We start from the raw sequence: 14,625 nt of genomic DNA, 5'->3' as shown, positions 1-14,625 counted from the left end.
CACAGTTCCTCCGGAGTGGCTTCTGGGGATACTTTTACTTGTTTCTCTAGTTTGTAAGATTCTTTTTTTTAAAAAAAAAAAAACAGACAGCAGGATATCCTGTTATTTACGGGAGGCATTTTTTAAATTAAAAAAATTGGAGATTAGTTATAACGGACATACATACATTTTAATGAGAGAAAATAAAACATCTGTCTAAGAGGGGCATGCCTTCCAATAGATGCATTAGGGGACATTTTATTCCCTCTCCACCTTATTCAGCATTTTTAAATTCTGGGGTGATCTGAAACGAAGACTAGACCCTTCGCCTGCCCTAAACAATTCTAGTTTAAAGCATTTTCTTGTATCAAAAGTGTACGGCGTTGGTTCACTGGCTCTTTTACAGACGCAAACACCCCCTTCAAATTTGGGGATATTGATATACTCTTAGATTTTATTTTATTTTTTGTAAAAAAAATTTAAAAATTTAAAATTTAAAAAATATTTATTTATTTCAAAAATGGGGATTTTTTTAAGGGTTAGTAGGTTGACATTTTGCCGAAAATTGAGTTATCAAGGCAGTAATTATTTCAAAGGGAGATAAAAAAAATCCTCTAACTGTCAAACAGGGGACTCCTTTCAGAATTCAACCCCCACTTTTTCCCCCTTTCCTTTCCTTTCTCTCTTCCCCCCCCCCCCCGCCCAATGAGAACATGAAAAGAGAGAGAGAGAGAGAGAGAGAGTTGGACTTTTCCTGGCCCAAGGGGTTGTGAGTAGTTAAACAGAGTTTTTCTCCCCCCCACCCTGATCCCCCCCCCAAGAAAAGAGCCCCAAGACTTGGTGGTCGTCAAACTCTGCTAATTAACAATGCTGAGAAATTCCTTCCTAACAAGGACATTCTCTAAGTCTCCGCTGGTTCCCCGCCGCTCGCCTTCATTTCCATAAGAAGATTAAGAGTGCAGGAGAACGCACTCAAATGCAGATGTAGAAAAGAAGGGTTTTTAACGAGCATCATAATAGTAAGATGCTTGGCTAGTTCCCGCCTAATTGCTGCAAGTTAAACCTCTATTTGCAGCTAAGGACCACAAAAAACCCTAAAGGGGGGTGGGGGGTGGAAGAGGAGCTCCCATCTTTCCCATCTCCCCCAGACAAGATAACTGGGGAAATTTAAGGCTGGAAGACTGAGTTGAGTTTTTCCGGGGGGTTGCTTTCTTGGGGAAAAAATATATGGATTCTTTTGCCACTTCCACCCAAGTTGCCCAAACTCAGACGCAAGGCCCTTCATTTTGGGCAAGAAAGGTTTGGGATTATTGGCCATCCTGCTGGTTTTCTGCACCACCGTTTAGGTCAGCAAATAAATCTTAGTGAAATATAATAAAGATGGTTGAGCATTAGGACACACACACACACACACACACGGCTTTCAGATTTACAAACAGGCCCCTTATTTGGAGCAAGAGATGTTTGGGATTATTTGCCATCCTCCTGTTGTTGTTTTTGTTGTTTTTGTAGTAGTTGTTTTTGCATAAAACTGTTATAACTGTGAAGTGTGAACATAATACATAATTGATCTCAGAAGATAGACAAATAGACAAAAGCAAATAAACATTGGACGCATACACATGAAAAGGGTAGAGTCTTAGGACACACACACACACACAGCAAAGACTCCCAAACTCCCAAACTCATACAAAGACCCTTTATTTGGGTCAAGAGATGTTTGGGATCGTTTCCCATCCACCTGGATTTCTGCATAAAGTAGTCCTGTAGCAAGGCAAATAAATATTAGAAACACAAGCGTGAAAATGGTAGGATATTAGGATACCCCTCCTCAAAACTACCAAACTGTCACACAAACACACACCCTCATTTTGGGCAAGAGATTATTCGGCATCCTCCTGACTTTCTACATGATCACTTAGATCAGCAAATAAACCTTGAAAAACATGGATACGGTAGAGAATTAAGACACACACACCCTTCAAAACTTCCAGACTTCCAAACAGAGGCCCTTCATTTTAGGCAAGAGAGGTTTGGGATTATTTCCCATCCTCCTAGATTTCTGCATGACCGCTGGGATCAGCCAATAAATCTCAGAAAAATAAACATGGTAACGGTAGAGAATTAGCACACCTCCCCCCCCCCCCCTTTTAAGACTTCCAAACTACCAAACTCATACAACCCCTAAAAAAAAATTGGGCAAGAGAGGTTTGGGATTATAATAAAGGATCCTTTAGATCAGCAAAAATATCTTAGCAAAATAAAAATATGGAAACGGTGGAGCATTAGGACACCCCCTTGAAGGCATTTTATTAAAAGCACGTCCCCTCCCCTTTAGGACTCGCTCTCTGGGAAAGTCGAGGAGTTGGGGGGGGGGGGGCTGTTTATTTTTCATTTCCATAAATTATACCAAGGCATTTGAAACCCATTCAGATTAAAACGTCGGTCTACAGGCCCCTGTTTATACAATGCCTGAGCACTGGAGGAGAGAAAGCCAGGGGAAAAGACCATGCATGAGGCGCTGCTACTCTGAAGGAGGCAATAATCCGGGTTGGGGGGGCGGATTCCTTCTATATCCCTCCCTTTGTGAAAATCAATCTCGGGAAAGCCGGGATCAGGCGCAAACTAAATCTTCCCAGAAAAAAAAGAGAAAGGTCGGGTGCAAGGCGGTGTGTGTGTGTGTTTGTGTGTCATCTGTGGCTCTCCAAAGCCCTATCGCTTTTATCTTATTTTTTCCCCTAGAGATTATTATTGTTATTATTATTATTATTATTATTATTATTATTATTATTATTATTATTATTATGTCTCTATGCCGGCGGTTGGTTCATCTCGCGCTGATAAAGCGAGCATAGCTCCTGGAAATAAAGCGGTAAAGACCCGCGATAAAAGCAACTGGGAGGAGGGCTCCGTCCCTTATTGAGATGATGATAAATGCAATTAACCAGGAGCCGAACCAGCCACTTTAACCTCTTAACGGCGTTATTAGAGAGATCAGGGCCAATACAAATGCATTTAGTTATGATGGAAGGTGGGTGTGTGAAGAGAGGAGACCCCTTCCTCTCTCTTTTGCCCCCCAACCATCTCCTCCCTTTTATTCTCTTGCTCCAAATGTACCTTTCGGAGGAATAACAAAAATATTCTACTTCACCCTCCATCCCAGATCTGGAGAGACCCAACTCGCTCCCTCTCACCCTTTTCATTCCAACTTAATCACCCGTAAGATTTTAATTCTGGGAGAGGGCTTTATCAAGTACTTAGACAAACCTATAAACAACAGCAAAGTTAAATATAGTGTCTGGACCGTTAGGAATTGTTCTGTCTAGGTTTGCGGCTGCGTAATCCCACTGTTTCTTCTTAAATGCGTAAGAGAATAGAAGGAGCCCCGTTTGTTGGTATTTACAGAGGCAGTGCGTAAAATCCCTTCCATCTAACAGTGGGAGAAATTGCAATTTTGTCTTCCCAGTTCAGAGACCTAGGTAAGAGAGCTGGAGATAACAAGAGAACCCATAAAACAGCGCCGATCCACCAAAGAATCCAGATAGTGTTTATTACTAATAGCATAACTATTAATTATTAGTAGCATCACTTGGGCATCGGATATGCTTTTGGGGGCTTGGAAAGGTGCTTCTGTTTGGGGTTTTTTTCTGAGCTGTTTTTTTGGGGGGGAAGGGGGAAGGCGGTTTGGCCAGTAGGGGGCGCACCAACCCTATCCCTAAATCCCCCGGCGCTAAAAAGTCCCGGGAGCCCTTTCTGTCGTTTCTCCTTTTTTTTCTTTTGTGTGTGTTTCAAAAAATAAAATAAAAAATCACTTTTCAACCGCTTTCCTCCCCTCCCCTTCTCCTTTTGGGGAAAAAAGGAGGGGGGAATCAGCTTCGATTGGGAGTTTTAAAACGCTGTCGATACATTTTTCCCTCTCTCCCCTTTCTGCAAGTCTGAAGGCCTCTTCAACCTCTCCAAAAGCAAAAAGAAATATAATTCTGATCGGCTCCCAAAGCCTTTCCACCTTTTATTATATTTTCTTCTTCTTCTTTTTCTTCTTTCCTTGCAAAGCATCCGCGTTTGAAGTTGAAACAAACTTAGAACAGGACTAAGGGAGCCAAGGAGAGGGAAAGGCGGGGGGGGGGGGGGAAGAAACACTCCTCTTGTTGCTTTACTTGGGGCAAAGTGGGATCATGCCTCTTTTCTTTCTGAGGCTGCATCCACACTGGAGAAATAATCCGGTTTGGCACCGCTTTAACTGCCCTGACTCAAGGCTATGGAATTCTGTGAGTTGGAGTTTGTTGTGGGCCTCCACCAAGTGTATCCAAAACGACCAAGCTCTCTCTGTGTGTTTGTGTTTGTGTGTTTTCCCCTGCTCCTTCCTCTCCCACTTGTCATTGGACCTGAGCACCTGTTTCCTGAGGCTGTCTATGATGGGAAATAATGCCACTCTTTTAAATTGGAAAGAATAAAAGAAAGGTTGGGGTATGTTTGTAGAGATACAGTCTATTTTAGTTGGAGGAGGGAAGGAGTTGGTTGCCGGGGGTGGAAGGAAGGGGACCCTGTAGGGCTGCAGTCCTAAAATGGTACCTGTCTGTATGTGTAGAGAGAGAGATCTTGTAGCACCTTTTCAGCCTCCCTGAATGCAGAAGAAAATCCACTCATTTGAGATGTGGTGCTGGAGAAGAATGCTGAGGATCCCATCGAGAGCCAAAAGGACAAACCAATGGATCCTAGAACAGATCAAGCCAGAAATCTCCCTGGAAGCCAAGATGACCAAATGAGACTGTTGTACTTTGGACACATCATGAGAAGGCATGAATCACTGGGGAAAAAACAATAATGCTAGGAAAGGTGGAGGGAAGTAGAAAGAGAGGAAGGCCACATGCAAGATGAATGGACTCCATAGAGCATGTGGTCTTCCTCTCTAAAATTCAAAGATACAGCCATATTAGTCTGTAGGATCAATACGTGGAGAGATCTTACAGCACCTTTGAGACTCACTGAAAGGAAGAAGTTGGCAGCGTGAGCTTTTGTTGACTTCACTCTACTTCCTCAGATGCATTTGGAGGAAGTAGACTGAAGTCTAGGAAATCTCATGCTGCCAACTTATTTCTTTCAGTGAGTCTCAAAGGTGGTCCTCCACATACTGATTCTACAGACTAACATGGCTGTATGTTTGAATTCTACCTTTCGGTGTCTGTGCCTTTATTGAACCATTTGTGTGGGGAATCTGGGGGAGGAGGGGAAAGAGAAAGGAAACAGGGCTTAATTTATTTCACATAGCAATGTCTGGGGTGAAGTCCCCCTCCCACACACACAAAAGAGGAAGGGTTATCCCTGGACTGGTTGAGGAGGAGATCTGATATTGGGAGAGAGGGAAGAGAGGGAGGGAAAGAAGGCTTGGTGTTGTTTTCCAACGTTGGGTGAGAGGAGGGAAGGGGGCCAACCAGCCTCCAGAGGACGCTGGCCTCCAGAAAGAGAAGAGCTGCTCCTTGTTGTTGTGTGCCTTCACGTCATTTCTGATTTACGGTGACCCTGTAGGGATTTTCTGAGCAAGTTTCTTCTGAGGCTGAGAGAGCGTGACTTGCCCAAAGTCACCCAGCGGGCCTCCATGGCTGGGCTGGGATTCGGACCCTGGTCTCTCGGATTGGCAACTCAACGCTCAAATCACTACACTGGCTATTTGCAGTGGAACAGGGGTCCTACAATACCAGATCTCTTCTCCCTTCATCCTCAAGTTGGAACTGTTTGCAGTGGAACAGGGGTCCTACAATACCAGATTTCCTCACCCTCAAGTTGGGACTGTTTCCTCTAACAGTCCCGATCATGTTTAAGGAGGAGGAGGAAAACCCAGAAAAGGGGGCCAAGGTCCAAAACACATTGCAGTTTGAGACCGTTTCAACTGCCTTGGCTCAGTGCTTAGGGAATTCTAGGAATTGTAGTTTATTGTGGCACCAGAGCTCTCCGTCAGAGAAGGCTCAACGTCTCACGAAAATACCGTTCTCAGGCTTCCCTAGCATTGATTCTGGGCAGTTAAAGCGGTTTCAGACCGGACTATTTCTGCGGTGGATTTTGGGCCCGAAAGAGGTTCGCCAAGGATGGAGGCCTAAGGAAAAGCGTCTAGCTATCTCTATGCAGGATCAAGTGGCTTGTGGATCCTGAGTTGAGAGGCCTGGGTGGATACAGGAGCAAACCTGTCTACCTCCCACTAGCAGCAAATCATAAACCCGGGTTCCTCAGCCCAAATCCGGTTGGAAAGGATTGTTTTAGCACTCTGAGGGGCCAGGGTTCGAATTCCACCAGTCACCAGTCACACTCTCTCAGCCTCGGGGAGAAAGCAAAAGGATCCCAAAAAACAAGAGTCCAGCTTTTTGCAATGGGTGGCTGTGGGCTAGCGATTAGGCAAGGGAGGTTGCCACGTTCCTTTTTTTCTTCCTTCTTTTTTTTCGCCTGCTTAGTAGGTGGGAAAAAAAAAGAAGGAGGAAAACAAAGGAACGTGGCAACCTCCCTTGCCTAATCGCTAGCCCACAGCCACCCATTGCAAAAGCTGAGCTGCACTTACATTTATTGTTAATCCATTCTTGGGCTGCTGACCTGTTGCTGTCTAGAGGCTCTCAAGGGCTCCCCTCCCGCTTTGCCCCAAAGCCTTGCTTATGGGCTGTGTGTGTGTGTGCTTGTGTGTCTGTGTGTAGACAGAAAGTCCCTCCCCTTTTCATGCAAAACACCCCGCCGAGGCCGGTGCTTAGTGGAGGAGCCGCCGGGGCTGTGATTGGCCGAGCTGACGGCATTTATGCCTTTGACAAGCCCCCCATCCATCGCATGGAGGCTTGTCTATTAACTTGTTCAAAAAAGTCTCCGGAGTTGTCAAGGCAGAGAGAGAGGGAGAGGGAAAGAAAGAAAGAGAGAGAGAGAGGGAGAGAGAGAGTTGGACGAAAAGAAGAAAACAAAAAGGAGGGGGAAACTTTAACAAAAAATAAAAGAGAGGGAGAGAGAGAGAACTCCAAGGAGGAGGAAGAGGAGGAGGAGGGAAGAAAGAAAGTGAAGAAGGACTCTGGAAAGGAGGGGGAGAAGGAAAAGAAGAAGAAGAAAGGGACCAGGAAGAAGTTTCTCTCCAGCCCGACTTTGGCTTCAAGAAGGCGCCTTGGTGATGCTGCCCTTGAAATAGCCGGTCGGAGGGAAAAGGAAAAAGGAAAAAAAGGTCGGACCGGGGGCCATTTTGCCTCGGGGGGGAGCCCTCTCCCCTCTTGCCCCCCTCCCCAAGAAACCAAGGCCAAAGTGAGACCATCGGAGCTCCATCTCTGCTCTTCGGGCTCTGTGCCTCCTCTTCCTTTAGACTTTCTTTTGCTCTGAGTTTGGACGGCTGAGAGGAGAGAAGTGGGGGCTGCTCTCTCTGTCTCTCTCTCTCTCTTTCTCGGGCCCTCGGTGTGTTGGGCTCTGGGATCCCCCCTCGATCCTGGTGGGTCCCCCAGAGCCCCCTGGATCCCCTGGATCGCCTCTCCAAGCTCTGCCCCCGCCACCGCCGCCGTCGAGGCTAGACCCGCCTGAATGTACAGCATGATGGAGACCGAGCTGAAGCCCCCGGCCCCTCAGGCCCCTCCGGGAGGAGGAGGAGGAGGAGGAGGGGGCGGCTCGGGCGCCCCGGGAACGCCGGGCCCCACCAGCCAAAAAAATAGCCCCGACCGGGTCAAGCGCCCCATGAACGCCTTCATGGTCTGGTCGCGGGGCCAACGTCGGAAGATGGCCCAGGAGAACCCCAAGATGCACAACTCGGAGATCTCCAAGCGGCTGGGCGCGGAGTGGAAGCTGCTCTCGGAGGCAGAGAAGCGGCCCTTCATCGACGAGGCCAAGCGGCTCCGCGCCTTGCACATGAAGGAGCACCCGGATTACAAGTACCGGCCCCGTCGGAAAACCAAGACCCTTCTCAAGAAGGATAAGTACACTCTGCCGGGGGCCCTGCTGGCGCCGGGCTCCAACGCTCTGGGCGGCGGCGGAGGGGTCGGGGGCGTCGGGGGCCCGCTGGGGGCGGCCGGGGTCAACCAGCGGATGGACAGCTATGCCCACATGAACGGCTGGGCCAACGGCGGCTACGGCATGATGCAGGAGCAGCTGGGCTACTCCCAGCACCCGGGACTCAACGCCCACAACGTGGCCGCCGCCGCCGCTGCCGCCCAGATGCAGCCCATGCACCGCTACGACGTGAGTGCCCTGCAGCAGTACAATTCCATGGGGGGCTCCCAGCCCTACATGAACGGCTCGCCCACCTACGGCACCATGTCCTACTCCCAGCAAGGGGGCGGCGGGCATGCCCTTGGCCTCCATGGGCTCGGTGGTCAAGACGGAGGCCAGCTCCTCCAGCCCCCCGGTGGTCACCTCCTCCTCCCACGCCCGCGCCCCCCTGCCAAGCCGGAGACCTCCGGGACATGATCAGCATGTACCTCCCGGGGGCCGAAGTCGGGCCCGAGCCCACCGCCCCCAGCAGACTCCACATGGCCCAGCACTACCAGAACGCCGGCCCGGTGCCTGGCACGGCCATCAATGGCACCCTCCCGCTGTCCCACATGTGAGAGAAGAGACCCGGCTGCAGAGAGGCCTGGGCTTGGCCGGCCTGGGTTTGTTTTTTGGGGGGTTGGGGGGCTCTTGCCAGATCGGCGAAAAGATTCCTGGGATGGACCGGTCTGAGTTTGTCTTTGGGGTGGGGCTCTTGCCAGATCGGTGAAAAGATCCCTGGGCTTGACCGTTTTATCCTTCACACCCCCCCCCCCCGAGGCCTGCAAAGGCAAAAAGAAAAAGCCAGCGAGGCAAGGAAGAGACAGCCCAGAAAAGGCCTGCAAAGAGACCGACAAACTTTTCTTAGCGATCCCGAACTTTTCTGTCTTCCCCCCAAACCAACTCTTTTTATGTTTTGTTTTGTTTCTTCTTTTTATTTTATTTTCTCCTCTCCTCCCCTCCTCTTTATTTTATGTTGTTATTTTTTGTTCCTGGAAGGGGAGGGAGGAGGGACACGGCGACACTATTTTTGTATAGAGGATAAAAAACTGAAGGGGAAAGAGAAAAGGGGGGGGGGGGGAATCACATGCAAAAAATCAGGACTCGCAAAGGAACGTGTGTGTATAGCTCTCTCTTCTTTTCTTCCCTTTTGCTTTGGACCCACCAAACTTGGCTGGACCCAAATGCCTTTCCTCTGTTTTCTTCCCTCCCCGCAAACGACCGCGAAGTTCCAGTGGAAATGATACTTTGCAAAAAAAATAATAAAAAAATAAAAATAGGGATTTTTAATTATTATTATTATTATTAAGAGGGGAAAACAACAAGGTCTTTATCAATAATCTTTAGAGGTAGACTCCAGAAAGGTGCGTAGGCAAAAAAAAAGTGGGGAGGGAGGGAGGAAGGGAAAAGGCGAGCCGGGGAAGGGGAAATGTTTTAATATTTGCAAGCAACTTTTGTACAGTATTTATCAAAATAAACATGGCAATCGAAAAGTCCATCGTTTATATTAAAAAAGAAAAAAAGGACAGACAGAGAGAGGGGGGAAAACCTTGAGAATTTGCCAATTATTTTTTAAATAAAATACATCAGAGTCTACTTCAGTCGCTGGAGAATCAGAGGGATTTATAGTAGCAACACACACAAAAAGGGAGTTGAATTTTTATTTTAAAACAAAGATCTGGAGGTTTTAATTGTTTTTGCAATTGTACAAAAGGCAAAATGAATCAATAAATAGAATAACTACTTGCATACCATTGAACTGGATTTTTATATATATATAATGAGAGGGCAAAAGTTTAGGGTGTACTAAAATAATTTTCCTTTTTTTTACCCATTGTTAAAAGCAAAACTGTCTCGCAGGTTCACACCTTTCTTTATTTAAAACAGCCCCTTTTACTTCCAAACTTTATCCTGTTCCCCCTCCCCCCCCAAACGACAGCAAAACAGCAGTCTGAAATAACTGTGTTTGAAATATTTTCTTATGGTTTGTAATATTTCTGTAAATTTATTGTGACAATATTTTAAGTTCTTTTATTTTGTTTTTTGTTTTCTATTTTTATTTTTGTCCCTCCTCATTTCCCGTAGTTGTACTTTATAAAGACTCGGCTGTGTATTATCTGAAATCAGTCCTCCAGCAGTTTATGTATATATGCATATAGTCACATGTATATCTCCATATACATGTATATGTATATATACACACACCCATATATATATATATTTGAACTAATACCATCCTTATAAACAGGTACCTACCTATTTGACTTAAGTTTTTACTCCATTATGCACAGTTTGAGATAAATAAATTTTTGAAATATGGACACCGCAATGCTGCTCTGAGTCCTGGATTTCTTTGGAGAAAGCAGAATGCAATCTGGTTTTTAAAACTTCTAAACCCACACTGCTCCAGGCCTAGTTAGAACCGGGTTTTATGATTTTAAATTTTTTCTTTCTGACTTTCTTTCTTTCTTTCTTTTAATTAAGATTTGTTGCCAGATCGGTTAAAAGATCCTTGGTGTTAACAATAAGTTCTTAACTAACACAACAGTGCAAATGCGGCCTGGCAAAGGAGGCCAAGTTAGACATCTTTTGCTGAGAGAAGTGGAAGGGGACCCTATTTCTTTGGGGTTGTTTTGGAGTCGAGGCAGTCAGAGGTGGTAGCAATAGGAGTCGGAGGGAATCAGGACCCAAGGAAGGTTTCTCCGACTTTTTAAGAAGGAAAAAGACCACTTGTTGCCCTGAGGTCCCCCCCCCCAGAGTTGTTTCCTGGAAAACTGGTCTGTGAACCGGAGCAAGAAAGCGGAGCAGCCCAGAAGAAGAAGACGCAAGCGAGGTCTTGACTTCTCTCTTCTTGATCTTCCTTCCGAAGCGGAAGCGAGGTATTGAGGAGAAAACGGGGTTCTGTCGAAGCTGTTGGGGGGGATGAAAGCTGTTTTGGGGGAGAATTATTGCAACGTCACCCTCTCCAGGGAAGATATAGGGCGACAATGCAAAAAATAAGTATAAGGGGGGGGCATTTGTTGAGTCGGGGACTGTGAAGTTGTGACTTGCTTAACTTTCATCCATCCATTCATTTTTCCCTTCCTCTAATATATTTGTGTATGGAAAGAGGGGAATATCCTATCCTTCTGTTTCTGAGGGGGGGGGGGTGTTAAATCATAAATTGCAGCGGGCCTTTGATATTTGCTGGTGTTTGGTTCCAGGACTCTATTCCCAAATTGCTCAGGTCTCATTTGAATACAAAATGGTGTCTCTTAGGTGCAGAAAACACTGCAGGAATGGTCCACTTTGAGGTTGCTTTAACTGCCCTGGCTCCTTGCTAGGGAATCCTGCGAATTGTCGTTTTAGTGTGGCACCAGACAGAGAAGGCTAAACACCTCCCAAAACTCTCTGAGAGAGAAGGCTAAATGTCTCACAGAACTACAGTTTCCAGAATCTCCCAGGGCAGTTCAAGTGGTCTCAAAGTGGATTATTTCTGCAGGGTGCTTTGGACCTTCTCTAAAATGACAAATTCAAGGTCTGCTGTTGGAACTTTATATTTTAAAAAATATATATTTTCAAGCCAGATGGTTGGATCCGTTAATAAAGAATGGAGAGCCGACTGTTTGTATGCCATAGGCTTCTGGGTCATCATTCCTCATCCAAAGGAAGGGAGACAGTTTTGGAGTCTTTTTTGGGCGGGGGGGGGGAGAAGATGTGAAACTCAAGCCTCTGTTGCTCCCAAAAAACAAGTTGCAAAGGAGAGCATCTCTCTTGCAGAGGGAGAAGTCTGTGTCACTTGCTGCTCTTTTTGAAACCTACTTTTTGAATGTCTGACTCTTTCCCTCCCGCCCCAAAACCTTTCAGATTGCTGTCCACCTGCTTGGTAGGTCATTCCCAGGGGATCGATGGGATTTAGGCCGCGATCCGGGATCCCTTCCGAGGAAGTAAATCCCGACGGAAACCAATCGGGTTCCCTTCCAGGGAAAAGAGGTACTGAAATTGGGGCTGTTCTTCTCCTCAGCAAATGTTTGAGGGCGGGGAGGGGAGAGTGTGGCGAGATGATGATGATGATGATGATGATGATGATGATGATGATGCATTCGTATTATTAGAATTAGTGCGGTGGAACTCTGGGAGACCTAATTTCAAGTGTTTGCCTTTATTTTCCAAATACTGTAATGCTAGGTCTGAAGTGCGAGGATAAAGCAGGCCCCAGGATGATGCTGAGGAGAAACAAATCCAAAAATTAGACAAATTAAAATTGTGGTTGTTGGTGGTGTGTTAAAAGCGTCTAGAGTAGACTATTAGGGGCCCAAGCTACACTTTTGTTCAGTGTTCAAGGACCCAATGTTTGAATGTTGTTGATTTGGGGTGACTAGCTAGCCAGTGTCTGCTTTATTGATTTACTTATTTTTATATATGTTTGTTTTAAAGTAGCCCTTTATTGTTGAATGTTGCTGAACGCTGAGGTCATTTATGGATAGAGGGATCTGGACTGGAAAGAGTTTTTTTTTTACAGATCCCAAATCGCCTTGCCTCCTGCTGAAATTTCCTCCCAATCCATTTACCCCCAAAGCTGCAGGGAAGGGGTCTAGACCTCATTTCTTTCCCATTTCTTTCATAGAAAATGTTGGATGGTAGGAATCCCAGGCCGGCCCTTGACCCTTGGAGCTGTTGCTCTCAAAGGCCTTGGTCTTTCTCCGAAGAAGCTGGATTTTAAGCCTTTTAAATAAAGGCATTTCTTTAAAAGAAAGCATTTCTTTCCAAGGCTTAAAATCCAGCTTCCTCAGAGAAAGACTAGGGCCTTTGAGAGACCTTTAGGAACCTGTCCTAGGACCATTTGCATGAAGTTCAGTTTATCCCTGGCCCCTTACCACCCTTTAAACCCGCGATTAAGATTCCCATCCCAGCCTTGTTTGGACGGAAAGGTGGGATTATTGTGTGAAATTCAGAGCCTCCTTTCCCTTCCATCTCAGGCCTCCCTTAATGCACAAGAAACTTGGAGGAATTGCTTGCATGTTGCCTACATTTGGATTAATATAATAAGAACCCCCACCCCCCCAATCCCTCAGGTTTCCAAAGTTTCCAAAAAGATTTCCCCTCCACCACCCTAAATTTTAACTTTTTATTCAAGAAATATGCTTTTTTTCTTTGGCTGTTAAGCAGAAGTGGGAATTGGTCTTAGGAAAAACTAAGCTAAGGAGGAAGCCTGGCCGCGGGGGTCAGTGCAGTCAAACAAAAGGGATTTTGATATATCTGACCAACTTTTTCTCGCTTCTGTTCCAAATTTTAATAAGAGTAGAACCTGCAAATTCTTCCTCCTCCTCTTCATTCTATCTTTTTCTTCTTTATCATCATCATTTAAGAGAAATGTGTTGCATCTCTTCCCCTTTTAGTGAATGTGGAAATGACATTAGAAGCGCAGTAAAATTTGCTGAGCAAAAAAAAAATTAAAATAAATGCCCACACCAAAACGTTATGTATGCAAATCCGGAAGGGCTTTGGGGGAAAAAATATACACACTCTTCCATCACGTAGGAGGCAGCATTTTCCAGTTCCCTTCCATCACTTTTTTTCTGAAGGATAGAAACAGGCGGAGAGTAAAATACAATTCTCCTCAAAATATAATTCCCCTGTACTTTCTCTTTGCTTTTGGACCTGCAATTCTTGATTCTGATTTTTTAGTGATTATTTTTTAATTCACCGAAATTTCCACGGGCACCACTTCTCCCTTCCTTATTTATTCATGTATTTATTATATATTAAAAATGACACTTTAGTTGGATGTCGGATGGCGAGTGTCACATTTCCTTAAGCCTCGCCTGAGCAAAGAGATAAAGATTAGGCGATCCCCTGTGAGTCTTCTTTTTTCCCCTCTACCCCTTCTCTCCCTTTTTCTCTCTCCCTTCTCTCTCTTTTTTTCCTCCTTTTTTTAGCCCCCAGCGTTTTAAAGACGGGGTGTTAAGATATTTTTTGCTGACCTGGAGAGGTAGATTAACAGGGTTTCTTGGCAAGCCAGAGAGGCTGGCATTACAGGCTCGTCCCAAGGGGAAATGGCTCGAATTAACCACTAAATGAATATTTGACAAGGGCTTGTTGGGGGGGGGGGGTATTATTACTACAAACTGGTCCCTATTGGACTTTGCAAGGGTCAAAGAGCAATGGTTCAATTAATTATTTAGACTGCGAGTAGATTTGGTTGTAATAGCTGTACTTATTCCTCCAAGCGACAAATTCTTGCGGTGCAGCAATCTCTGGAGAATCTCTCTCTTCCTTTCCCTCTCTGGACAAAAAAAGATCAAAACCCAGAGGCAAGGAAAGCCTCCAAGACTGGGAAGGGAATGGTTACACGAATCTGGGCAACAAACAGACTTATTTCCCCCACCTTTTAAAAAAATATAAAAGGTACCCGTTGCAGTTTTCTTGCAAAGAGAGTGGTAGGATGTCAAGGCTGTCTCCAGAAACTCCAGGTTTGCTTTTGTCTTTGCAGGACCTCACCATAATGGGAGGGATGGAGGGATAGATGATAGGTATTGAAATACATGTATGTATGCTAGTTATATAGAAAGTTATTCCAGGCATGTAAGACAGTAATGGGACAGTTGTACTGAGAGCATTTTCAATGCATTACACAGAAAGGTCCACCGTTCAGTTTCATGTCATCGGTGGGACCTGCATACTTCTCTTGGGAAT

General features: G+C 45.7%; 1 long non-coding RNA gene and 1 pseudogene across 2 annotated transcripts in view; both read left to right on the top strand.

Moving 5' to 3' along the window:
* Positions 1-14,625, top strand: part of LOC149317975 (uncharacterized) — an 87,547-nt gene that overhangs the window by 16,122 nt on the left and 56,800 nt on the right. The window contains exon 2 of one of the 2 annotated variants that reach the window (XR_016279956.1): positions 11,797-11,922. The exons of the other annotated variant lie outside the window; for it this stretch is intronic. This is a non-coding gene — a long non-coding RNA (uncharacterized LOC149317975). The remainder of the gene's footprint in view (positions 1-11,796; positions 11,923-14,625) is intronic. 2 annotated transcript variants of the gene reach the window in all.
* LOC149317976 (transcription factor SOX-2-like) lies at positions 6,797-9,491 on the top strand (annotated as a pseudogene).

Source organism: Sceloporus occidentalis, unplaced genomic scaffold (genome assembly GCF_023333645.1).
Source record: "Sceloporus occidentalis isolate IW3139 unplaced genomic scaffold, rSceOcc1.0.p SCAF_2, whole genome shotgun sequence".
In the NCBI taxonomy this organism is placed as follows: domain Eukaryota; kingdom Metazoa; phylum Chordata; class Lepidosauria; order Squamata; family Phrynosomatidae; genus Sceloporus; species Sceloporus occidentalis.
The sequence above is the reverse complement of the archived record's forward strand: the minus strand, read 5'-3'. Positions and strand labels throughout refer to the sequence as shown.